This window comes from Mustela nivalis (genome assembly GCF_964662115.1).
Source record: "Mustela nivalis genome assembly, chromosome: 14".
Lineage (NCBI taxonomy): Eukaryota > Metazoa > Chordata > Mammalia > Carnivora > Mustelidae > Mustela > Mustela nivalis.
Window position 1 is genome coordinate 56,479,857 of NC_139033.1, and position 27,665 is coordinate 56,507,521.

The 27,665-nt window shown below is 38.8% G+C and overlaps 1 protein-coding gene across 18 annotated transcripts in view; it reads right to left on the bottom strand.

Annotated features, from left to right (window-relative positions):
- The window catches only part of DTNA (dystrobrevin alpha), a 355,996-nt gene extending 339,131 nt beyond the window's left edge, over window positions 1–16,865 (bottom strand). For 9 of the 18 annotated variants that reach the window (XR_014302908.1, XM_082699553.1, XM_082699568.1 and 6 more), the window contains exon 1: window positions 16,651–16,864. The gene's annotated coding sequence lies outside the window, so the exon portion shown is untranslated. Of the gene's footprint in view, window positions 1–16,140; window positions 16,438–16,650 lie in introns of those variants that run through there. The other 9 variants (XM_082699555.1, XM_082699552.1, XM_082699550.1 and 6 more) reach the window with 5 other exon arrangements.
- Between the last annotated feature and the right edge of the window lie 10,800 nt (window positions 16,866–27,665).

Genomic DNA, 27,665 nt, shown 5'->3' on the forward strand with positions numbered 1-27,665 from the left:
GGGACAAATAGAAGTTATAGTTACTATCAACTATGACCAGGGCTGGTTCTCCTACAAACTAACATAAATTACTGAATCCAAGGGAGTGATGAGTAATGTGGAATGACTGGTGGAACAGAGAGGGAAAACTAGAAGATGCAGTCTTGTCATTGGCTTGGTGAGAGTCTGGAGAAGCAAAGGTCAAGGACTAGCATGTCTCTAAGTTTATAGTTCCAGCAATGATTCTCCTTGTGTAACCATTCGACTCAGCTTGATGCTGGCTGGGGATATGGAAAGGAGAGAGCCAAGAGAAAAACAACAAAACAACACAAACAGGGGCACCTGGGTAGCACAGTCAGTTGAGCCTCCGACTCTTGGTTTCAGCTCGGGTCCTGATCTCAGGGTCGTGAGATCGAGCCTCATGTCCGTCTCAGCTCTCAGCAGAGTCAGCTTGAAATTCTCTCTCCCTCTCCCTCTGTCCCTCCCACTTTTCTGCATGCTCTCTCTCTCTCTCAAATAAATAAATAAATTGTTTTTTTAAAGCATTTTTAAAAAAAGATTTTATTTATTTATTTGACAGACAGAGATGACAAGTAGGCAGAGAGGCAGGCAGAGAGAGAGGAAGGGAAGTAGGCTCCCTGCTGAGCAGAGAGCCTGATTCCAGGACCCTGGGATCATGACCTGAACAGAAGGCAGAGGCTTTAACCCACTGAGCCACCCAGGCGCCCAAATTGTTTTTTGCTTTTTTGTTTGTTTGTTTGTTTGTTTGTTTTAGATTTTATTTATTTCTTTAACAGAGAGACAGCAAGAAAGGGAATACAAGTAGGGGGAGTGGGAGAAGGAGAAGCAGGGGAGAAGCAGACTTCCCACTGAGCAGGGAACCCAAGGCAGGGCTTGATTCCAGGACTCTGGGATCATGACCTGAGCCCAGGGCAGATGCTTAATGACTGAGCCACCCAGGCACCCTAAGTCTATTAAATAAATAAATCTTTAAAAAACACAAACAAACAAACACAAAACAAAGGAGATGAAGAGAATCAAGTGATGGGAGAAACAAAGACAGTTGGCATAGGTCACCCTCTGTTCACAGCCAGGCAGGGTTATGCCTAAGAAAGAGGTGAAGTCCTAGTATCTGTCACTCTCTCCCCACATTAACCACCAACCTCAACCCTAAAACCCAGAGCAAGCGCCCTCCCAAGGGCTCACTCACATGAAATCACAGGGCTGTTGCTTTCCCTTCAACTACCGTGGCTGGTGAAGTTGCCTTGAGAACCAGCCCGCTGCAGATTGCTGATATAGAATACCAACTTGCTTTGGGTTCACTTTGTTGTTTTTTCTTCCTTGTCTAATACAAAGATTCAAACTGTATAAATATGGAGCAACTCTTCAACTTCATATCTAAAGTATGAGAGATATTTAAAGAACTTTTAATTTACAGCTGTTATGTACATGCTCCCAGAAAATAAGGCACAAGAGAAAAAACATTCTTGAACCAATAGAGAACAAAGAGAAAAAACCCACAAACTAATAAAAAAGGGGGTTTAGCTGCCTGAGCCACTCAGGTGCCCATGAAAAAGGGGGTTTAAGCACTATAATACAGTAAGTATTTTATATATATTTTAATGGTAAATATGACTTTTACAGTGTCTAGGTTAAAAGGAAGAGGCAGAATTTATCTGCATATAGAAAAAAAAAATCACCTGACACATTTTGTGTTTATAAATAGAAGCTAACACTGTAGGGGAAAATCTGGATGCCCGCCCACACAGGACGTGATGCGTACTTCTTACCTTTCTGAATCCCCCCTTCCTTGCCCCCGTTTATTCTGCAAGAACTGTTTTTCTCCATATCTAAGCCTTGCCTAAGCATTTTGGTGATGATTTAATTACCACATTTTTTAAAAAGCCAGCCAAGTGGTTCCTTCCAGAAAGAAGGCATTTGACTGGTATCACCAGGGCTGGGGGGCCGTTATTGTATGAGAGAAGTGTATGAGAGCAAACATCTGCCTCATCATTTAGAAATATGTTTTTGAAGGAATGGTTCCTCCAACCTGTCCACATGGTGTTATTTAACAAACACTTCCACATAATGAAGGTTTGGAAAAGTCTTATCCCTAAAACACTGCAGAGATGCAACCATTTAAACACCCAATAACGTGAATAAATGAGAAATATAATCAGATTGAATGCACAAGGGGAACAGAAGGGATAGAAAACACAATACAACTGGGAGTAGGGCTTCTGAAAGGACAAGAGAATAATATTTTCTGAACCAAGAACGTGTCTCATTTTAAAACAAAAACAGAATTGTTTGTGAGCCATTTCCCCTAGTTTCCTCAAGAACAAGGACACCTTTAAAAGATATACAGAGTAAAGGGTATTATGGAATTGAACTTTATTATTTCTAGAAGTTAAAAAATTCACCTTAAAAATGACACATAATAAAACGTAGTAACTGATCAAAACCCAAAAAGATTGGCAACCCAAAGTAGTGGATTCTAAGTAAACTCTAATCTGTGAACTCAAATCTATGTTCTTTATCTATGGTCATATAATCTATGTTCTAATTTATGTTCTGTGTTTGGTGAATTGCTGATTGAAAGAATAGAATGATCTAATACTGTCCTTAAAATAAAACGGCACCATCTTTAGGACTAGAAGCCACAGATTATCTCTCCAATCTGCATCTATCTAGAGTGTATTACATCACGAGACTTTTTTTTTTTTAACTTCTAACCTTTTGCTTCTTACTGACTTTGTCTTACCCCATCTTGTGGTTTGTAACTGTGCCCTAATTATAGACTCTCTAATCAAAACGCAGCTTCTCTTTCCTCAGGATGGCCCCGGAGCCAAAATTTTCTGTCATCTCATGTGACCCCAGAGAAAAATGCCAGGCTGCAGTAGACAGTGAATCCCCCATGGTAGAGCTGATGTGGTAATGACAATGATGAGTCTGGACATCTGCATATGCATCTGTCTCTAACAATATTGTGTGACAAGATCTCCTAAAATGCATCTTCTTCAAATGATGCAGCAACGCCCCCAACCTTGCCTCCAAATATCTTCATGATTTGTGTCAGCTCTAGAAAAGAACATAAAAACTGCCAAGAAAATCCATTAATGTATGACTTGGCAGCAATGAGGAACAAAGGCAAGGAAGTGTAGGCATGGCTTAATTTATGGTTTCGACCAAAAAGATGAGACTTGGAGCAGTTATGATGATTTGGGTCAAGGATACAAAACAATTGTGGCAATCATTAAGGCACAGGTAACTAAAGAGACTACTTTGGGTAATGCATTTTAAATTTCTTTGCTGTATTTATTTTTTAAATACTCATGATTAAAACACACAAAATGTTAAACATGATAAATAAATTTTCCAAAACCTAAACGGGTGAGTTGAGAATCATGAAAAGCAGAAATTTAGTGTACTCTCAGTGGTTATTACCTTAGTTAGTGGCTTCTAGCTTCCCGTGCATCAGAAGAACCTGCAGCATTTGTTACAAGAGATGGGTGGGCTCCATCCCCAGAGTTTCTTAGAAATTTGTATTCACAGACCCTTCCAAGACTGTGCTGACGCTACCCTGACGCCCACACCTGAAGGAACATCACTGTAGTACAGTGAGAACTTCAGGGTTAACTACAGCCTTAATAACTTGATTGGTCTTTTGGAAGAGTCTCCCTGGACTATTGTTCTTTGTGATTGCCTCCCTGTCAACTGTTATTCCTCAGAACATTGGTTTCAAGCAGAAAATTCTAATCCCCATCTCTTGTACTTAATCTACTGAGCAGCAATCAAACAACTTGACAAAGCCAATACATTTGTTTTTAATGTATAATTTTACACCAAAATAAATTAACATGAATGCTTGCTGGTAGGTGCTCCCCAGAATTTAAACACAGATTTTGTGTTCACTATTTCCTTCTTAGCTTAGCAACATTTTCCCACACACTTTTTGGTTCAAAACTGTTTCAGATGGATAATGTTCCCAGAAATAAAGAACATTTAGAGAGAATAAAGTAGAGGCTGGGATGTTGATGTTTCAGAAATCTGCCACAGAAGACTGTGTATGAAAATGGTAGAAGTTTCCAACTTTGCTATAGCCTCCAGCAATGGTCTCTTAGGAAAGGAAAAAGCACTGATTTGGAGGAGTAAAAGTACCTTCACATGGTCCCTGAACCTTAGCACTGATGGAATGTGTTCCTGTCTGCATCATTGTCCAAGTACCCCTCATCCTGCTAAGCTGTCAAGCACTTATTTATTATTCAGAAACAGAGCAGCAGTTAATCCCCGTCATCCCCTGAGAATCAATATTGAGTGATATTTTTCATTTTACACCTGCATAAAAAATGTGAATTAGATTTTTGTGAAGATGGAGTAGAAGTAGTTTTCCCTATCCCTTTCACTAAGTAAAATTAAACCTTTAACATTATAAATAAAATAAGTATACCAAGACTCTGAAAGTTGGAGAAAAGGTAAACCATCTGGGGGCCTCAGGGCCCTCAGTCACCCCAATGATGACTTCCTTGGGCTTCTGTATTGGTTCATGTATCCCAAATATGGAACTAAAGAAACTTAAAATCCCAACAGACTTAGATTTTAAAAAGGGGGGGGGCACAAAATCATGCTTTACTTAGCTAAAGGACTAGGAAAGGAACAACACAATAAATGAAAAAATCTTTAGACAATAATGGCTTTATTCCAACCATTTAAGACAGAAAATAATGTACCCCTACCACAATCATGCCAACAGAGGCTAAGTGGGGAGCCTAGATCTCCACATTCACCAGGCTATAAAGAAGCCCCATATTTCCTCATCCCCACCAATGGAATAGACAGAAGGTTAAGTAGGTACTTGGGACTTTCATTCCCAGCAGGTGGTAAGGAGACTCCCCACCTTCCACCCCTACCAGGTTGTCAGTGGAGACTGTGGGAAAGCTGAACTTTTACCTTCACCTAGCAATACCAAGTCTCTCCTCCCCATCTCCATTGAGTGGTGTCATGGGAGGCCTAGTGGAGAGTCAGGACTGTTGTCATGGCCCAGGAGTAATCAGACCACCTTCTTGTCCCCATGTTGTCTATGGATTCCACATAGGGAACATAAAAGAGGCACTTCTGCCATTCCCAACCAGAGAGGTATCAGTGAAGATCTAGTGGGTAACTTGAATTCACAATCCCCACAGTAATGTGGAGCCCCCTTAGGTGACAAGGGAGACCAAGTGAGGAACCTGCACTTCTTCCCCCACCTGGCAAGGATGAGGTGGCACCATCCCCATTTTGCCCACTGGGGTGATATTCGTGGAAGACAACTAAAACAGGATGTTTAAATAAGTCCAGAGTCTCTTAACATAATAAGAATATGACCAGATTTCAACTGAAAATCATTCATCACACCAAGGGCCAGGAAAATCAGAAACTGAATGAAAAAAAGACAATTTATAGATGCCAACAATGGGATTACAGAGAGATGTTAGAATAGTCTGACAAATAGTCTTTTTAAAGCAGTCATAATTTAAAAATACTCCAATGAGCAATTATGAACATGCTTGAAACAAAAAAGTAAAAAGTATCAGATAAAAAAAAAAAAAAGAAGAAGAAGAAGAAGAAAGAAAGAAAAGAAAAAGAAAAAAAGAATTAGAAAAAACTAAGTGGAAATTTTAGAACTAAGAAAACCCCTAATGACCAGATATAAAATATTGTGGGTGGCCCAATAACAGAGGGGAAGTGATGGAGGAAAAATCCTGTGAGATGGATTATAGAATAATTAGAATAACTCAGTGAGAAACAAAGGAAACAGACTGAAACAACAAAGCCTTAGAGACTCTGTGTGTACAGTAGGTTGATTAATGGCTCTGAAAGATATTCAGTCTGATCCTAATTCCTGGAACCTTGTGAAGCAAAAAGAGTTTTGTAGGTGGGATTAAATTAAAGAGCTTGAGATGTGGAGAATATAATGGACTTTCCAGATGGACCCTAAATGTAATCACAGTGTTCTTAAAAGAGAGAGTCAAGGGAGATTTGACTACAGCAAAGAAAGTAGGAGATTTGATTATAGAAGCAAGAGATTAGATTGAAGAAATTGTAAGTCAAAGAATACATAGCCTCCAGTAGCTAGAAAAGGCAGGGAAATGAATTGTCCCATGGAACCCTCAGAAGAAACCAGCCCTGCCACACCCTGACTAACCCAATGGAACTGGTATCTGGCTTTTGGTCTCCAGAATTGTAAAAGAATAAATGTGTGTTTTAAAAACAAGTTTATGGAAATTTGTTATAGCAGCCATAGGATACAAATACAGTATAGTACTATAACAAAAGATCTAACATTCATGTCTTGGGTACCCGAAAGGAGTGGAGAAAATGGACAGAGCTGAAAAAGTACTCAAAGAAATAATGCCTGAAAGATTCCCAAGTTTGACAAAAGACATAAATCTACAGATTCAAGAAGCTGAATAAATCTGAAAAGTCAAACAGAATAAACTCAAAGAAATCTGTGCCAATACACAACATGATCAAATTTATGAAAACTAAAGATAAAAAAAAGTCCTTGAAAAGAAAAAGTGAGAAATGACACTTCATATAAGAGAAAACCAAGATGAATCACAGATGTCTCAACAGAAACCATGAAGGCCATAGAAAGTGGTACATTTTTCAAATGCTGAAAGAAAAGAATTATCAACCTAGAATCCCATACTGAGTTAAAATATCCTTCAAGAATGAAGGGGAAATAAAGACATTCTTAGTGAAGAAAAACAAAGATATTCTGTCACCAGGAGACTGGTCTGCTCAAAAAGAATGGTTAAGGAACTTTTCAAAACAAAAAGGAAGGAAGAAAAAAGGTATATTAGAACATCAAGAGAGAAAAAATATGGATAAATATGGACTTTTTTGTTCCTCTTGAGCTTTCTAAATTATATTTGATGGTTGAAGCAAAAATGTTAACACTGTGTGATGCCTGTAAAGGAAATATTTGACAACTATAAATGGCAGAGAAAGAAAGGATGTAACAAGAAGTAGTTTCTATGGCTCACTAGAATTGATAAAATGACAACAGCAGTAGACAGTGAAAAATTCTGTGTGTGCATGATGTAATAGATTGATTTTAATGATTGATTGTAGCAATCATTAAAAGATCTATAAAGAGATACACTTAAAAACCCTATAGACAAATAAAAAATGGAATTCTATAAAAGCTCAGGTAACTGACAGAAAGGCAAGGAAAAAAACCTCAGAGGAAGTTAAAAAGAGAGAGAGGGGGATGCCTGGGTGGCTCAGTGGGTTAAAGCCTCTGCCTTCAGCTTAGGTCATGATCCCAGGGTCCTGGGATCAAGCCCCGCATCAGGCTCTCTGCTCAGCGGGGAGCCTGCTTCTCCCTCTCTCTCTGTCTGCATCTCTGCCTGCTTGTGATCTCTGTCTGTCAAATAAATAAAAAAATCTTTAAAAAAAAGAGAGAGAGAGAGAGAGAGAAACCAAAAAATATAATGACAAAAATAAGCCTAACATATCAATGATTATAGTAAATGTAAATGGTCTGAATACATCAATTAAAAGATATTGGCAAGGTGTATTAAAATATATGACCTAACTACATTATATGTACAAGGAATTCAAATCAAATATGATGATATAGGCAGATTGAAAGTAAAAGGATAGGAAAAAAGATATGCAAACATCAATCAGAGAAACAAAGGAGTATCTTTTAATATCAGATACAATAGACTATAGGCAAATAAAATTACCAGATATAGAGAGGGATATTATGTAATGATAAAAGAATCAATACACCAAGAAGACAAAGCAGTCTTAAATATAAATATACCAAACAACAGAGCTGCAAAATATGTAAAGTCAAATTGATAGAAATGAAAGAAGTGGACTAATCCACAATAACAGTTGGAGACCTCACACATTCTTTCAACAATCAACAGGACAGCTATGCAGAAAATTAGCAAAGATATATAAAAACTTGTCAGCAGTATCAACCACCAGGATCTAAGTGGGCATGTACAGAACATTCTACCCCCAAACAGCTAAATACACAGCGTTTTCATGTGCTCATGGAAAATATACCAAGATAAACATCATTTCAGGCCATAATATCAACTTCAACATATTTAAATGAATCAGAATGACACAGAGTGTATTCTCAGACCAAAATAAAGAAAGACAGTACAGGAAATAAGTTTCTCTGACCAAAAACACAGAGATACAACAACAACAACAACAACAAAAATCTCCAAATATCTGAAACTAAACACCACATTCTAAGTAACCCAGGGGTCAAAGAGGAAATCTCAAGAGAAATTTTGAAAAGTACTTGAACTGGATTCAAATGCAAATACAATTTATCAAAATGTGCAACGGAACTATGGCAGTGCCAAAAGGGAAATGCATAGCACTAAATGCATACATTAGGAAAGAAGAAAAACCTAAAACCAGTAATCTAAATACCTACTCAATAATATAGAAAAAGATGAGAAAAATAATCCAAAAGCCAACAGAAGGGAGAAAATAATAATTATAAAACCAGAAATCAATGAAATGGAGAACACAAAAACAATAAAGAAAAATAAGTGAAACAATATGGTCTTTTAATGATCAATAAAATTGATAAACCTCCATCAAACTGACAAGAGAGAAGACACAAATTACCAACATCAAGAATGCAGCACAGGATATCACTAGAGATACTGGAGACATCAAAAGAACAAAAATAAATATGAGCAATGCTCCACAAATGGATTGGACAACTTGGAGGAAATGAACCAATTCCTCAATAAACTTAATTATCACAACTCACATAATATGAAATAGATCATTTGAATAGCATATAAAATATTGTTGTGGGCTGCATGGTGTCTTCCCAGAATTTACATGTTGAAGCCTTAACCACAATACCCAATATGATCAGGTTTAGAGATAGGGCCTTTAAAATGATGATTAAGTTAAAGTGTGACAATTAGGACAGGTCCTAATCAAGCCTGACCAGTGTCTTTATAAAATGGGTAAATTTAGACACACAGGGAGACACCAAGAAGGCACACACAGAGGACAGACCATGTCAGGACACAGCAAGAGGGCAGCCATCTGCAAGACAAGGAAGAGGCCTGAGAAGAAAACAAAACTGCTGATCCCTGGATCTTGGACTACCAGCCCCTGGAACCATGAAAATATACATTTTTGTTGTTTAAGCCCCCAGTCTGTGGTATTCTGTTATGGCAGCCCAAGCAAACCAATGTAAGTATTAAAGAAATTGAGTTCATAACTAATATATATGTGTATATATATTAGTTATGTGTATATATGTGTGTGTATATATACACAAACACATATATATATGTGTGTATATATATAAAGAATATCCCAGACCAGATGGTTTCACTGAAAAATTCTCCAAATATTTAAGGAAGAATTAATACCAATTCTACACTATCTCTTTCAGACAACAGAAGAGGGAAGACATTGTAACTCATTTTATGGAGCTAGTATTACTCTAATATTAATAATGAAGACAGCACCAAAAAAGAAAACTATAGACCAATATCTCTTATGGATATAGATGTAAATATCTTTAACAAAATATTGGCAAATAGATTATACAAAAAATTATACACAATGGCTAAATGGGATTTATTGCAGAGATGCAAAGCTGGTTCAATGGTCAAAAATCAACATACCCTACTATTGCAAAACGCTAAAGAAGGAAAATTAAATGATCATATCATTTGGTGGGGAAAAGAGCATTTGACAAAAATTAATATCTATTCATGATAAATACAGTCAGAAAAAAACTGAAATGGAGGTGAAATTTTTCAATTCCCAAAAGAACAGTTACAAAAAAAATTACTGCTGATATGATGTATACATGATGATGAAAGACTAAATGCTTTCCCTGGAAGATCAGCAACAATGTAAGAACGTTCATTCTCAGCCTTCTACTTAACATGATATTGGAACTTCTAACAGTGCAATAAGGCAAGAACAGAAAAGGCATACAGGTTAATCATATAGAAAGAAAGAAAATTGTTCTTACTTTTAGATGATGTGATGGTCTACATAGACCATTTGAAGAAATTACAAAACACATTTAGAGCTATTAACTTCAGCAAGTTCTCAAGATACAATAAAAAATACAAAAATCAGTAAATTCCTATATACTTGCAGTGAATAGTCTGATAGATGTGTATGATATCTCACCATGATTTTAATTTGCATTCCTTAAGGGCTAATGATGTGAACATCCCTTCACATACATATCTGTCATTTATGTATCTTTCCTGGTGAAATGTCTTTTTAGGTCTTTTGGCCATTTTTAAACATTTGTTTGTGTTGGGGGAAACTGGATAAAAGTGACTGTGGGATCTCTCTGCGTTATTTCTTACAATGGCATGTGAATCTCCAACTATTTCAAAATACAAGGTTTAATTTAAAAATAGGGATTGGATATATTCTAACTTTTCAAATTATGTTTGGCAATTTAAATAAACATACAGTGTTATGTATATATTTATCTGTATGGCTTTTTACAATAATACAGAATAGCATATATTACTTTTGTTCATGTTGATGCAGGTGATGAAGATGATACACAGCTGCTTTCCTTTCGCTACCATGTTTATACTGTCAAATGTGCTCTGAAAACACAGCTTGGGGGCTGTTTGCAGGCATTGGCACTGTCCTCGGCTTTGCTTACTATCAAAGACACTATATCATACATTCATCTAAAATAAACCGTAACTTTAGGATTACTTCTTGACTAAATGCACCTCTAATGAAAAAGGGGGATACCGTCCATTTCACAAGTTTGGTCTCTACTTTCTTTGCTGGTGATTTTATGTAGGAATTAACTTCCTGTGTTGAAGTTCTAAAGCATAGTCATTGTTGATTCCACTTTACATTATATCATAAGTCATTTTTAAGTGATAAAACTATTGAAGGAAACTGGCTAATTTTATATGGTAATCATTAATGTGTTCACTACTATCGCACTGTTCTTCCATCCGGGCATAAGATCGAATTACTCTGCTCGTCCATCTTCCGGTTAGGAATGGCTATATAATTTGCTTTGGTCAATGAAATATGAGCAAAAATGGTAAGTGTTGCTTCCTGGTAGAAGCCTTTAAAAACTTGTGGGTGATTCACCATGTCCCCATGGGCCTGATGAGAGATGGGGATGTTTGGATGACAGCGGCTTTATTAGCAGGAACTCTAAGAGAGAGGGATGTAGAAAGTCTTTTACTGATGAACATGGGCACACAGCATTAGCAAGAAATAAACCTTTGTTCTTTTCAGTCTCTGAGATTTTAAAGTTGTTTGTTATGACTGCATAACCTAAACAATCATAACTAGCTAATATATTTTAGATTTACATCAAGCATACAAAACTCTTTGCCATAGGACACTATACTATGACGTCAGATTGCAAACACCAGTTAATGAATTGTTCATTGGTATATATGATGTCATCCTCCACTCTGATAACACCAAACACACACACACACACAGAGTCAGATCAAGTCTTGCAGCTCTTCCTTTTGATATAAATTAGAGCAACAGTTTACTAATTATTCCATGAAATCAAGCTTTTGGATGAAACTGAGCAAACAGGGAAATGACCTACCACAATCTTGATAGGGATACCGGAGTAACAGAAAATGTATGCACTGCCTTAAGCATTTTGGACAATTTCAAAGAAAGGAGTCACATACTTGTATGTGTGCTCTACGTATGAATTGTGATTCATGGTTGCTACTAACATTAATCATATCAGCTGCATATTACCCGTCATTTTCAGGGAGAAATAACACTGGCTAACATTTTCAGACACTGTGCAAAGATCTTTATGTGCATTAGTACGCTTAACCAGTTAGTACTTCACTTTGCTAATAATATACCCCATGTGTCTTAGATTAGCATTATTTGGATAATATTCAAAACTATTAAGTTTTTAATCATAACATTTACTATGAGTCATGTCAGAAGATCCTAATGTAAATCTTAACTGGGTCTTAAATTTTACCAAGACAATTCAACAGGTGTTTTTATGTCATACTTTATATCCTCTTTGCAGTACATACTCTGGACATTGGTGCTAGGTGAAACAGGTGACTTAAAATGCTTAAGTGGTCACAGAACTTCTAGCTGTTAAAGGTATTTCCCTATTTGAAATGCTGAAGTACATTTCCTTGATGCTAAAAATTTCAATAGTTTCAAATGCTGCTCAAATGACTATTTTAATTTAAAAATATATAACATATCATGAGAAATTTCTTATAATTTAGTGGTCTCCAGTCTGTCTAGGAATTTATGTATTTCTTCTTGCTTTATGTGTATTTTGCCTGTAAAATATGGGACAAAAAGCATTGCCAAAGGAAGTTCTATTTTTTTTTCCACTGACTTTTATTAAGAGAAAAGTAACCAAAGGATCAAATTAGGAGTGTTTCTATTTTCAATGATGATGGGGATTTAATGCATTAGTAAAATTATGAACTAGGTACTACACACATCCACAGTTAACAGTGTGGACTACAATATCAGAATACTTGAATTTAGGGTTTATCTCTACCTATGTGACAGCGGTCATGATTACTGCTCTCTTCATGCTTCAGTTCCTGTCCTATAGAATGGGGACATGGGTAATGCATGCAGATCTCTAGGCTATCATGAAGAATACATAAGTTAATTTATCTATAGCCCACAGAATACCCAGCACACAGTAACTATTCAATAAATTTAGTTACTGTGCTTGCTTTAAATTGTTAATACATATGTTCCCAGCATATCCATCACTTAATATCACCTCCCTTACTCTGGAGCCTCTTCTCTTCCTTCCCTTGGACACTTTAGAGAATCTGAGGGACTGCATGATAAATCAATTGCATTTCTATTTTGAGACATACTGCCACTTTAACAACACACACACACACACAACTACTTTTTTAAAATTCAAAAGAAGTTGTTAAGGCAAAGAAAGACAAAGATTCTATTTCACTAAACTTAAATAACTTTCTGCAAGTAAGTTAATAACTAGATAAGGGTAGTATATGCTCTATATTTTTTAAGAGGTATTGATAGTTTTGTAAATCTCCCCGTGTCCCTACGGGAATAATGAAGGTACACCGTATGGCTCCTGATGAATAGAGACATGTAGCGATAACCAGAGTGAGACCAAGGTCTCTGACTCAGAAAATAATTCAGAAAAGACGTATGAATGCATTTAAGAAGACAATTGACTTAGTAAACACCTTCTCAGATGTCATTCCTCCACAAATATGTGACTGCTTGGGCGTAGGGTTCTGACCTCTGTACCTAGTACAGAATCCTTTATTATGCATTTTTATAGAATTCTTTCTTTCAGAGAACTTATCTCAATTTGCAAATAAACTTTTACTTGCATAATTGTTTTATTAAAGCCTGACCCCCCGTGTTGGCAGGGATCACTCATCTTTCTGCTCATTACTGATCCCTAGTTCCCCATCCAGCACCTGAAATGGAAAGGGCTCTCAAGAAGCAGAGACATTAGGGGCGCCTGGGTGGCTCAGTGGGTTAAAGCCTCTGCCTTAGGCTCAGGTCCTGATCCCAGGAGCCCCGCATCAGGCTCTCTGCTCGGCAGGGAGCCTGCTTCCCTTCCTCTCTCTCTGCCTGCCTCTCTGTCTACTTATAATCTCTGTCAAATAAATAAATAAAAATCTTTAAAAAAAAAAAAGAAGCAGAGACATTACAATTATCCCAAAACTAGAGATGTGGGTCTTGAAAGGAAAAAGTCATGTCATATCTACCAGGTGAGTAAAAGTAGCAAGGGAATGCTTTCTCTCAAATAAGCAACAGTAGCTGAAAACTGGAATAGTTCTGACATATCTATGTATTATAGAAAGGACATATCCATGTATTATAAAACATATGCCTTTCAATAAACAATCAACATTTCCTATAAATAGACTTGGAAAATTCAAATTCAATTTCAGTAACAAAAACACTGTGTCTGATGACATGTAACTATTTTGACCACAGCACTTCTCTGGAATCCCAAAATAAAGTTGAAGCCATAATTTGGGGGTACAGAAGAGGTTAACCACTGAAGAATGGGATACTTTTTTTTGTCATAGCCAAAGACCATGTGTCCATGTAGTTCAGTGGGATTCTAGTCTTCTCACTGATAGTGTTGAATAATTGTGGGTTTGAAATATGTATACAGAATTTAATTAAACTGAGAGACAAGAATTAAGGAAATCTATGAATGTCAAAATAATGTGAAACTGGTTATGTGAAGGAGCAATTAAATTTACTTGAAGAAATAACAGATGAAGACCTAAGAGAGACATCCATCCAATTAAATGAATATTCTGAGAGTTCTATGATAAGCTCAAATGAAGAGTAATTCTCTAAATTTGTGAAGTTGGGAGTTCACCCCACTGAGACCTTTCTTTGCATTGTGGTTCATTTAAAGCAAGCAGAGATTTTAAAAGTATTTCAACTTAGCACTAATGAGAAATTTTGATTTCAGTCTTCATTGCTATACAACTTTGTACAAAGCATCTACAACTGGCTAAAAGGCACAGACACACAAACATCCTCAAAATATAATCTGCTTTTAACGACTGACAGTTTAAAGAGAATTGCAAAATTCTTTTAAAACTGCTTAACCTCTAGTCACAACGACTGGATTAAGGATGATTAAACTTGCTCAAAGATTCCAGTGTTCTGAGGAAAATGATGGCCATGTTTTGAGGAAAGACCAGCCTAATACCTTAGAAAGTTTAAAATTAAGAGCAAACTGTAGATCAAGTTAGCCACCTGCTTTGTGGTAATTTACTTGGCTGGTAATTTTAACTGCTGAAAATCTTAACTTCACTGATAAATAATACTTCAGTTTTTTAGTTTGTAGGAAACTTGGTTAATTCTAGCAAAAGTACTCAAAGGGTATTAAATATTAGAAAACCTTAATGTCCAGCCCTTAGCACATAGTTAAGACGTTCACGTTGGTAGAGAAATGTGGCCAACATAGGAAATATAGAAGACTGTAGGCACAGTGGGGTGTCATATAGATAAATAAATACATGAGTTGCTAAAACACGAACCGAGAGCCCAAATGGACTCTAACATTTAATAATTGTACGACTTCGAGTTAAGTTATTTCAGCTCCTTGGGTCTGGATTTCCTCACCTGTAAAAGGTGGACAATAAGAACTACCCCTCAGGTTGTGGTAAGAAGTGAGTGAGTGGAGGCACACAACACTGTGCCTGGTACACAGTGAGAGCTGTTTTCTTCTAAAGTTTCTACCTTTGGAATAAACAAAATAAGTATATTTTTGGTAAATGAAACGTAACTATTCATACTTCAACAATATGGGTTACTGTTATGTGGAAAAGGAAACACAAACACATTAATACCCAGTGATCCTAACAGAAAACAGGAAAACTTGAACGTCCATATTAACTCCAAAGACCATTTTTTAGAGCAAGAATGACCCTAAGGGCGGCAAGCTTCTCTGCAAGTGTACCTCCGGCATTTCTCCCCCAAGTTCCACACTTGTCTTCTCAAAGTCGTACCCCAAGCCTGCCAACAAGGAAAGTTTTACCACCTACCGAGTCCCGGGAATGGTCCCACCGAGCCCAGCACCGCCGTCCGGCCATCCCTCCTCTCTGCTTGGCTCTGGTCTTTTGACAGACGCCACTCTACCTCCCACTCCGGGCACCACAACGAACCTCCCGTCCGCCCCCTGTCCAGCGGAGAACTCCGAAATGGGCAACAGGCTATAAAGGCTGCGGCCCCTCGCCGCCCCCCGCCCCACCCCGCCCCCCGCGCGCCCACGTCCGCCGCCCGCCGCCCCCGGCGCCGCGCGCCCACTCCCCTCAGCACCCGCCCCGGCACCGCAGTGCATTCCAACGCGCGCAGACGCCGCGGGCTGGAAGGGACCCGTCGCCGTCTTGCCGGTCAGTACCCCCTAGCCTGCTCCCCCACGTGAGCGCCATCCCTAATGGAGGTGGCCACGCCACCTCCCAACGGCTCAGCCCGCGGGGACGCCCGGGAGCGCAGCACTGACAACAAAAACAACTCGACCCGCGCCGCCACGGAGCCGGCTGCCATCGCCGAGCCCGGGAGCGGCGCGGCGGCGACAGCGGGGGCTGCGGCACGGCCGGGCCGCCGCGGGAGGCCGAGATTTACCTGCGCGGCCCCGCGCCCCCGGGCCGGCCATCCTGCAGCAGCCGCTACCGCCGCCCCGCGGGCCCGAGGCGCCGCCCGCCGCCGGGGGAGGCGCCGCGCCGCAGTCCTGGCTGCGGCGCCCGGCACATGCTTGGCGCTGGCGGCGGCCGGCGCCCGCGCACAGGTGGGAACCCCGCGAGTGGGCGTTGGGGCGATTCCCTTCCCCAGCCGGCGCTCGCCGCCCGCTTCCACTCTTGACTTTGCCGGTGCGCGGCGCCTGCCCTTGCTCCGGCAGCGGAGCCGCCTGTGCCCGCGCCCCGGCGCCGTGGGCGGCTGCGGTCCCTGCGCAGCTGGGGCGGCGCGTCATGTGCATCTCCCGCCTCGCTGCTCGCTCCGCGGCACCCAGCTGCCCGGGGGGCACCGCGCGGCGGCCCGGCCCGCGCCCACTCCCCGCCCGGCGCCCGGACCCCCTCCACTCCCGCGCCCTCCCCCATCCCGGAGCTGTCAAGGAGGAAAACGCCTTGCACACACCTTGGAATGGACGGGCGCCTCAGTCACCGACTCGCCAAACTCTTAGAAGGTGTCCATTGGTCTGTAGGGAGGTTTGGGCATGGAGTAGGAGCCGCTTTCTTATTATTTAATAATGTTGGAAGTGCCGGGTCCGCTGCCAGAGTTGTGGGTCATGTGGGCACAGCAGAGGCTGGCTGCTGCCAGTACCAGGGTTTCCTGAGGATCCTGAAACTATGATCTCATCCTCCTCATCCGCCTCCCCCGCCCCTCTCTCCGCGGGCGCGCACGCACAGCACACACACATACACACACATGCACACACACGCATACACACACGGCATGCACTATCCTCCTTCCTAGACCGAAATATTTCTCCGGGGAAATACAGTGTTCGTGCTCTTCATTGAAAAAAAAAAAAATCCTCCTTGGATAGAGATTTTTCTCTTTCAAAGCTTGATTTATGTGCTTTGTTTATTGCTACAGTTTTCCCTCACACGTGCAAGGGATCAGAACAGAGCCTCAGAATTAAAATTAAAGATAATCATCTTCTTATGTTGACCCAGATTTTGGTCAGAACCCAAGAACTCAGACAGTACAGTTTCAATTTAAAATAAAAATAATATGCCAGGCTTGACTATGGAATAGTAATAACACCTGAGAGGTATGCAGTGGGTTTCCTTCTCAAGCTGCAAACATTTCCCAAACATTACCTCATTTATTTGCAGAGCATCTTTGCAGAGGAGGTGGATGAGAAGGGAAATAGTATTGTCACCTCAGATACAGAAGCATGAAGCCTAAGTCAGATAACATGACTTACCCAAGTACACGTAAGTCAGTATCTCACTATAAATATTAATTGCACAGCTATTAACTGGTTCCTTATTCACTCTTACCAATTCTTGGAAACTTAGATTACTGAACATAATCAAGCTATCCTTGATTATTTTTAAGTTACCAACTATCTAGCAAATTAATTAATTGATTTTTCTACGTGGATATGTCTTTATATAATTTTCTTCTCATTATTTGTATTTATCTTGTGTATTTGAATGATGGGGATTATGTGTATTTGGTTATATGTGTGTTTATCTGTGTGAGATCCTATTCATTTGCATGGTTTAAAACCCTTAGATAGTATGAAGCAACTGTAGGCAATTTTTGAGGGGTAAGTCACCAGTTTCATAGTGATTTGTTATACTTCACTCAAACTCTTTTTAAGTGCTTGATGTATGTGAAGAGTTGTGCTGTTTGCAAGGCTATAGAGAAGTTCGAGATATGGAAGCTGCCACCCATTAATTTACATCTAGTTGTTTAGACAAGATATATATACTGAATTATTTACAGATGCAACGCTTTATTATTTTTGGTGTTATTTTGTGAATTATCACAAAGAAAGTACAAGAGACAGGCCTTTTCCTTTTGCCTACTTAGTTTCTGCTCCACATTTAAATGATTTCGTCTGTCTCTGTGCCCGCATTTCAGTCAGCCTTTGATGCCCGCGGTATCTAAATGGCCAAGGTGATACAATAACTTTGCCCTTCTCCTACATGCGCACCCTACATAAACACTAAACGGGGATTTTTTTTTTTTTTTTTTTTTTGGATATTGTAAGAGTTCTCACAGAGGACACTCTTGGGTAGCTTTTGTTCAGGTCTATATAAGAAAATGCAGCAGCTAACCAGTCTTCTAATACTCCCAAGAGAAATGATGTGAGAGAGAGAAAGAGAGAGAGGCGGGGAGAGAGGATGGGACAAGGAGAGGCAGAAGACTAAGCAGTGGAGGTGGGTGGGGAGGAGAGAAGAAAGAAAATTAAGACATTACAAGAAGGAGAGAAGAGGAGGGGGAAAAAAGAAAAAGAGGATCAGCTTTCAAAGGAATGCCAACATTTTCCAAATTTTGCTGCATGGTTATCAAATTTGGGAACTGATAGACTTTCTTATTGTTATCAGATGTTATCTTTTGATAAGCTTATAGGAATTTAATGGCAGAGACACCAGGTGTCAGTCCTCTAGAGGCTGCCCTGAGTGTTCTCAATTTTAAAAATTGAGTGGATTTTTAAAGTGGATTATTTAAAAAAGTGGATTCAAGGATAAGATCCACTAGAAGAAATAAACAGACTAATCAATATAATGTGATAAGAAAAATGACAATGGGATCAAATAGCATAGTATTTATAACATCTTTAGGAAGAAATTAACACTGCAGTTCAGTGAGCTAAATGGAAAACCAAAGGCACAGGTATATTAAAGTGGGCAATTAACTATACTTACAATATTTAAAACACAATAATAGTAGTAACAATACATCCTATTTTTCCTTCAGATTTTTCAAAAAGCTTTTCATACAGTCTTTATTGACCAAAACAATAATTCGAGGGAGGCACTTTTGTAGGCTTTATTTTAAAGGGATGTAAGGACTTCCCCTCATCTTCTGCCCATAGAATGGAGGCGTGCTGGAAATTTTCACTCATTGTTTTGGAAGTATCATTTATATTTTCTTTTTTTTTTTCATTAAATATTTTATTTGTTTATTTGAGAGAGAGAGCATGAGAGGGGAGAAAGTCAGAGGGACTAGCAGACTCCCCATAGAGCTGGAGCCCAATGCGGGACTCGATCCTGGGACTCCGGGATCATGACCTGAGCCAAAGGCAGTTGCTTAACCAACTGAGCCACCCAGGTGCCCCAATATCATTTATATTTTCTGATCAGTCAACTCTCAAGATGTTGCTCAGTGTACCCCCCTCCAACCCTTCCCATAAACAATCCCACTAGACGGTTCCTGGGCATAGATCGCAGCAGTGATGTATAATCCAGGATTTTACACAGGTGCTTGGAGTTAAACTAGAAGCTTTAGCATGTAACAGACTCTAATGGATTTGCAGTATCTCTGGGAGATTTCTGCCCAAGAGGTGGAGGCTTAAATTGAACAGGAATATATCAAGAGCACTTTCCTTTTGATCTTCATACTCATGGAAGGATTTGTTTTAATTAGAGATATATTTAGGTTTGATGATTATAACATGTGTTTCAGAAATGCATTACAACTTCAGTGGCTCCACAATCACTAGCAGTTTGTGCCAGAGAACCCTCATTTAGGGAACAATACTTTTAATATGGCTGTGCGCATGGATTTGTGCTTCATGCTAATTTAGGCTCTTGACCAAGGGAAACAGATATCTGGTATTTACTATTTTGCCCTTAAGATGTCTTGATTTTTTAAATAGATTGTAGTTAAAATGAGAATGGCTATAGGTAAAATCACAGAGTTTGCAACGTTTTGGTAAAATTGTGTGTGTGTATGTGTGTTATAGACATAGTAATATATAGCGTGTGCTTGTGTTATAGGTCAAATCAGAATCATTAGCTGGTAATAGTTTGGGGGCATGATGAATTAATAGTTTTGGAGTTTTTAAAGGGCTTGAATGACAAGAGTATAAAAGAAGATGGGTTCAAAATAATTGAAACAAAGACACTGCGGTTTTACCAATTAGGAACTCTTATACCCCTGGGTGTGGGCTGATACGGATGTAGATGATAGGATGAGTTGGGGGTTTGAAGAACACAGAATATCCGTAAATGATGCTCCCTCTAAGAAACTGATTAGCTTTCAAAGATGGAAAGTACATTAGCAGTATAATACAGATCAAGAAGATGGATCAAGTGAGCAACGACTATTGATGGTTAGGGGTTTTTCTGTTTATTGTTTTTTGTTTTTTTGGTGTGAGAGCTACCAAATTTTGAGGCAAAGGTGGACCCTGGGCAGAATTATGAAGTAGGCAAATTGCGTTCCTGTCCATCCTTTTATTCAATGTCCTCCCTCTTCCTGTCGAAGCTCTGCCTTCTCTCTGGTTCACAAAGATAGTCAGAAGCCTTTGCTGTTCTCTGACTTTGCAAGATCCTCCCATTATGCAGCTCACCAGCCTCCAACAGAACATCATCCTCTGACCTCCACTGAAACACGTATATTGTGTCCTAAGCATTCATGAAAATTGAGGGGGTGGAAGTATGTATATTAATACACTCCAAGGATGTTCATTCAGTCTCCTTATGCGTCACTTCAAGATGCATATTTATATAGTTAAAGTTAGTATCCATCTGCCTGAGAAGAAATCCTGCATTGAGGCACGGTCCTGTCAGCTGTCAGGGAGTGATTGCAAATCTGGGAAAGCAGAGGTCTTCTTCATTTCATCCCGCCTCTGCTCCCTCCCCCCTTACCTCCCTTGGCTATACTAAAGCCTTCTGCCCACGAGCAGTGCCCACGGTAGTGCTCAGCCACAGGGTGTCCTCTCTTGATCTAATGTCCTCAGGGGAAATGCTGTTTGCAGTCTCCATGTGCTCCTCAGACTGAAGGGAAGACCACAGCCTAAAGAACAGGTGTAAGTGGTCAAATGTATTTTTTATCTTCCCTTTAGAATGAACAAATCTGTTGCCATTTGAAACAGCTGTGATTCCACTTTGTAATGGCAATTCATTAAACACGTATTATGGAGGTTCACGTCTCTCAACGGCACCACCCCAGTGTGCCCTTTACTCTTGGGGGAGTTTCTTTTCTCAGTGGACCATAAACAAAACACAGATGTTTTAGATGGAACTTAAGTGTACTGTCCCAATGGAGACAGTGGAAAAAAGCCAGCTGGCGAGCATAGCTTTCAGAAGGTGCTTCTGGTCTACTCACTTTGCTGCTACAATTGTTTTTACCCTTTGAAGCTGAATCTTTTTGTTTTGCCCAAGAATACAAAATATCTTGATACATGTCACCAAGAATAATATTGAATACATCAGAACATCAATAGCAAATAAGTTTTGTCAATGTGGGTGATCAATCCAAATAATTAAGGACCAAAAACTGCCATTTACTGAAGATGACTTGTATGAATAGCTATCCACATTATCTTAGGGAAATGTTACATTTTTCCTGGGTGATTTCTAAATAAAACCATGTTTTTAATAACACCCAAAAAACCTGTTAGAGAGTGAAAAGCTTAGTCAAAACAATTTTATGTGAAATCAGTTTGCCTAATTTAATTATTTCCCACTAAAACGACTCTTTACATATATCATTTAAACACAGCCCAAATCTCCTATAGACCATCAGGAACCATGTTAACAAGCACACGTTTTAATTTAAAAGTTAATCCCTACAGTAAATACTATACAGTTTTTTTAGCTGCTGCAAAGCCTTGTCTTCTAAGAAAAACTAAATGAAAAAAAGGGGGGGGGTTGGGGGATGAAAGTAAACTAACCCAACTCTAATCCTTAAAAATGTATAACAAATATTTGGGTGGATCCATAATTAAGATTTATTATTGGAAATAAGGGTATTTTACTTTTTAGGGTGTATGTTTTGAGATTGTTCAAAGTGCATTCCAGGAGGTGATAATATATACTACAATATGGAAATTTTCTTTGTTAATTATCTTATCTTTTATTTGTGTCACAAATACCATGGCGGATTCTCCTGTTCTTTCTCCTTCTTTGTCCCTGAACTGCATCACTGGATCAGTCTGAACATCCTCCATGGTTTCGATGCTTTTTTCATTTACATATTGGCCTTACTTTCCTCTTTTCTATGTCAATCAGCTAGACTGAAAGGAACAGGAATGGAGGGCATTTTACATGTTTTATCGTAACCAGGCGCCTTATTTTGTACCCAGTTCCTGATCTATCTTCAGCAATGTCTCTGCTGTCCAGTGGACATACATGAAAATTTCCTGATTTTGAAATGGTCTGGTTTTTTTATTTGCATGTATCTCATAAAGCATTCTAAGATTCTCAAGGGCAAGGGCCATGATAAAAACATCCTTTTCTCCCCTTCTCGAGAGAATCCAAGCATGTTTATTTCATATAGGAGGTACCTGGAAAATAAGAGGATGATGGTGAGGAAAATTCTAGTTTCTTTCTGGCATTATGCTGCATGTAGAAATAATTCTTGTAGACTTGTAAACACCTCTGACAGAGCATTTTTTTTGTACATTTTATATGAATAAGCTGTAGTGGCTCCTCTGTGTGGCTTGCTTCTGCTATTGGGATTGATACAACTTTTTCTTTGTGTGTTTAAAACAAACCAAAAAAAAAAAAAATGGGAATGACAGAATTATATACATGTAAAGACACTCATTTAGGGGCGCCTGTGTGGCTCAGTGGGTTAAAGCCTCTGCCTTCGGCTCAGGTCATGGTCTCAGGGTCCTGATATCGAGCCCCACATCAGGCAGAGAGCCTGCTTCCTCCTCTCTCTCTGCCAGCTTCTCTGCCTACTTGTGATCTCTGTCTGTCAAATAAATAAATAGCATCTTAAAAAAAAAAAAGACACTCATTTAAATCTTAATCAATACCAGTACAGTATATTTCTGTTTGTTACAATATTTCTTCAATTTAACTCGATTTGTCTATATCTGTGTCATAAATATTTAGAAGAGACAGCATTTAAAACCTATTTTGGGGGCGCCTGGGCAGCTCATTTGGTCGGTTAGGCATCTGCCTTTGGCTCAGGTCATGATCCTGGAATTCCAGGATGGAGCCCCCTGTCACACTCCTTGCTCAGCAGGGCATCTGCCTCTCACTCTCCTTCTGCCCCTCCCCCTGCTCCTTCTCTCTCTCAATCACTCACTCTCTCTCACACTCACTTGCTCTCAAATAAATAAAAATCTTGAAAAAAAAACATACTTTGTAGTTTACATTATAGGAAAAAGTGGATATTTTAAGATCTTCTGTTTTTGGTTTCAAAGAAAATAGTAACAACTTATTTTATAAAAGTGAATATATTCAGGATTGTACGTAGTGCATAAGTGAAGTGTTCTCTTCCACAGGCTCTTTGTCCTTTTGTTACTGTCATCAAGGTGCATTCCCCTGCTCAGCGTTACCCATCCTTCCTGACATTGTATAAAAGACTTCATCTTGGAAACTATCCTGAAGCCTATTCACATAATGTTGTGTTTTTACTAGTCATTTCTGGTATATTACACATTAGGATTGCCCACTCCTTCATCAGGATTGTGAACTCCTTATCATGTGCATCTCTTGTACACGTTGCAGCTTCTTATACTTATTCAGAAAGTACTGGCTGATTGCTTTGTTGATTAACTGAAAATAGGTTACTGTTTTGACGAGTTGTTGTTCCAAATATGAAAGAGTAATTTCTTCTCTTTCTATTTATTATTAATCTTTGTGCATTTCCAAATCTTTAAATATATGTTCCCAGTACAGCATTAATTTTTTATAATAATTATTCAGTTTGATAATAGAAGTCTTTCTCCTATATTTATAAATAAATAAATAACAAATCAAAATCAGTTTGTTGCTTAGTTGCAAAGAGTAATCTCTACCTATATGGTATGTTACGTTTCTACCTTAACCAAGTAGGATTACTGTAGTATTATTTATTCAAGGTCATATAATTTTATTTCTTACTCTAAGCAACTACAAGAAATGAATATGGAGATATTTAAGTATAGAAGATTTTCTTTCTTTGGTATTTTTTTCAGTCTTGTAAATTTTTGATAACTTAAAAATTAAAGTGAATTCATTTCTTAAAAATGAATGTTTGGGGCACCTGGGTGGCTCAGCCGTTAAGCATCTACCTTTGGCTCAGGTCATGATCCCAGCGTCCTGGGATCGAGCCCTGCATTGGGCTCCCTACTAGGTGAGAAGTCTGCTTCTCTCTCTCCCATTCCCTCTGCTTGTGTTCCCTCTCTTGCTGTGTGTCTCTACCAAATAAATAAAATCTTAAAAAAAAATTAATGTTCATCATGCTGCAGAATGGCTTATATCTGTTCAAAGAAAACAAGTATTTCAGCAGCTAGAAATATTAATAGCCTAGTATATATTAAACACATTTAATGATAGATTAGATCAAAGGGCTACAACCTATAATCAATAGTTTTTAGGAAATTCGAATTTATTACCTCAGTTTTTATTTCTAAAGTTAAAAAAAAAAAACCCACCTCAATTACAATTTTATTCAGATCCTGACCAGTAAACTAAATACAATAGCCGCTATCCAATGCTATATCCCCCTCGACTGATGTTGAAGTCACTGCTGGTCCTTTCTCAGGTCAACCAGGATGCTTCTTACCAGGCAGTGACAAATGACTAGCTTCTTCTCTTAGCTTTCATTTGTGCTGCTCCTGAAGCCCCCTTAACCTGGGAAGCCATCCTGAGACAAGACAGTTAGGGGCAGCAATCCTCAGTCCAGCCAGCACAGGATCCCCAGTGGGCAAACTATGTGTGGGCTTTTAACATCAGCAACAGGGGCACTAAAAGAGTTGGGCATTTATTTTCAAGCTTCAAAGTAGTAATCATGAAAAATAAATTAAAACTTTGCTGGCTTTAGCACTCTTATTTTATGGTTACTACAGGGTTCTATAACTGTCTTTCCAACATACATAATAGTACCCATTACCCAGCTGTAGTAACTATTAACCCATAACCAAACTGTTCCACATAGGCATTCATCTCTCCACCCAGATTATTTTGAAGCACATTCTAGATATCATATATATTTCAGTCCATGATTATGTGACTTTAATTTGGAATTACATGACAGAGGTAAGATAAAGCTGAATACTTTCTGTATACTTTCTGTGTCTAGGGGCTTTACAAATCTTAACTTGGTGGTCATTGCACATGTACATAAAGTCAGTGTGACTATTATTAAAATAGACATTACACACACACATACATACACACACAATTACAAGATCAAGCGTTCATACACAGAGTGAATAACTTAAAAACTGTCTATCCCTGGAGGCTCCTTGTCCATTCTCAAGAGACTGCTCTCCTCCTCACCTCAGTGTTTGCTTCTGTGTTTTCCAAATCAGTCTTGCCTTTGCAAGCCTTCTATGCTTCTCTGTGTGGTCCTGATTAATTTCTTCCCACAAGATCCTGACCGGCTTTTTTTCTTCCTTCTTTCCTTCCTTCCTTCCTTTTCTATGTTTCTTTCTTTCTTTTTGTTTTATCCTTTCATATTCTCTTTCAGTCCCTCGCTTGATCATTAGTCTCTCTCTTTGATGATATAGATAGATGCATACACCCTGTAACCCACCCGTGAGGATCCAGACACGGCACCAAAGATAGTCCCCTTGCTCCTCTCTAGTAGATACTCTCCTGCCTCTTCCACCCGGACACAATCATTCTTTTGATATCTATCACTGTATTTTCAATTTGTCTGTTCTAGAACTTGATATGAATGAATCACAGAGTATATACGTTTTTGTGTTTCTCTTTTAGCTCAGCATCATGTCCGTGAGATTCATTAGAACCAGTGTCATTTGTGTGTATTAAGAGTGGGTTCTGGGGCGCCTGGGTGGCTCAGCGGGTTAAGCCTCTGCCTTTGGCTCAGGTCATGATCCCAGGGGCCTGGGATCGAGTTCCGCTTTGGGCTCTCTGCTCAGCAGGGAGCCTGCTTCTCCTCATCTCTCTCTCTGTCTCTCTACCTATTTGTGATATCTCTCTCTGTCAAATAAATAAATAAAATCTTTTAAAAAAAAAAAAAAGAGTGGGTTCTAGTCCATTGTGTAAATATATCACAATTTGCTTATCCATTCCCCTGCTAATTGACATCCGGGTTGTTTACAGTGTTTGACATTTATGAATAAAGCTACCATGAATAGTTTTGCATGAGCATTTTCAGGAGTGTTTGTTTTTATCTTTTGAGTAAATATGCCTGATTGGTTTTATTTTGGGGATTTATATTTTTATTTCTCTCTGGTGAATACTTGGTACGTCTTATAGAGGTTATCCACTTTATTTACTCATTCAAAAAATCGGCTTTTGCTTTTATTCACTGTCCCTTTTGGGGTTATTTTGTTTTCTTTTTTTTATTAATTTCACTCTTTATTCCTTCTTTGTGCTTATTCAAGGTTTAGTTTACTCTTCTTCTAGTTTCTTGAGATAGAAATTGAGATTATTGATTTGAGACCCTTCTTCTTTCCTTATATTAGATTTTAATGTGATAATATTCTCTTTGAGCCCCTGCTTTAGCAGCATCTCATGTAGTTTGATGTCCAGCTTTTCATTTATAGTCAGTTAATTTTTTTCCTTAATATTCCCAGTGTTGTCTTTTTTGATCCATTTTATTTAGAAGTATGATTTTAGTGTCTGTAATGGGTGTTTCTAGACACTGTACTATTGTCGGTTTCTCATTTAATCCCATTGTGGGCAGAAAACATACTTGGAATTATTTCGATCCTATTAAATTTATTGAGATTTATTTTATGGTACAGAATATGATCTACCCTAATAAATAATCTGTGTTCCCTTGAAAATAATTCATTTTCTTCTGTTATTGACCAATGTGGTCTTTAAATTACATGTAAGGCAAATGTGTTGATAATATTTTGAGTCGTCTCTCCTGATTTTCTATCGATCTGTTCTGTCAAAAAAAAAAAATTTTTTTTTTTTTTTTTTAGATTTTATTCATTTATTTGACAGAGAGATAAGAGAGCACAAGTAGGCAGAGCGGCAGGCAGAGGGAGAGGGAAAAGCAGGCTCTCCACTGAGCAGGGAGCCTGATGTGGGGCTTAGGCCCAGGACCCAGGACCCTGACTTGAGCCAAAGGCAGATGCTTAACCGACTGAGCTACCCAGGCACCTCATTCTGTTAATTCTTAAGAGAGCGGGTACTGATACCTCCAGCTATAATAGTGGTGTTAATTATCTATTGTTGCATGGCAAATTACCCCATTTAGTGGCTTAAAATGACAACGCATACTTACTATCTCTGAGATTCTGGTTGCCTTCAGGATTTTCTCTGAATCTTTGGTTTTCAACAGTTTGCCTAGGATACACTGATGAGTGTTTTTTTTCATGTCTTTCCTGTTTTTGGTTTTCTGAGAATTTGGAGACTGTAAACATACATATGTATATATATATGATATGAAATTTGGGGAATAGTCAACCATAATGTATTCATATTATTTCTTCCCCATTCTGGTACTCTTCTTCTTCTTAACTTTAATTACATGCAACATTACACCTTTTGATATTGTCCCACAGGACCCTGAGACTTTGTCACTTTTGCAACCTTTTCCTCAGATTG